Below are 312 nucleotides of genomic sequence, written 5' to 3'. Positions count from 1 at the left end.
GGACCTTTGCCCAGTTCTCCCAGGTGTGTCCTGCAGGCCGCGGCCAGAAGCCAGGTCAGCGGAGGGGCAGGCCTGGGGCTGGGGGCCGCTTGGGTCAAGAGCCGTCAGGGAGACCGTGTCATCCTGACCCAGAGGTGCGCGCTGACCGATCCCGGAAGAAAGACCCCCTCAGACGATGAAGTTGCCTTTGCCAGTTGGCCGCCTGGGTGGGGAGCCACGGACCAGCTGGGGCGGATGCCCATGGCCTGTGCTGCCACCTGCTGGCTCAGCCGGGAACAGCAGGCAGCGTCCTGGGACCTTGACAGAGTCAGG

At 67.3% G+C, this 312-nt stretch overlaps 1 protein-coding gene across 1 annotated transcript in view; it reads left to right on the top strand.

Annotated features, from left to right (window-relative positions):
• Positions 1 to 312, top strand: part of TH (tyrosine hydroxylase) — a 7808-nt gene that overhangs the window by 5989 nt on the left and 1507 nt on the right. The window lies entirely within an intron of this gene.

Source organism: Myotis davidii, unplaced genomic scaffold (genome assembly GCF_000327345.1).
Source record: "Myotis davidii unplaced genomic scaffold, ASM32734v1 scaffold880, whole genome shotgun sequence".
Lineage (NCBI taxonomy): Eukaryota > Metazoa > Chordata > Mammalia > Chiroptera > Vespertilionidae > Myotis > Myotis davidii.
Note: the sequence above shows the minus strand (reverse complement) of the source record. Positions and strands in the feature narration are given on the sequence as shown.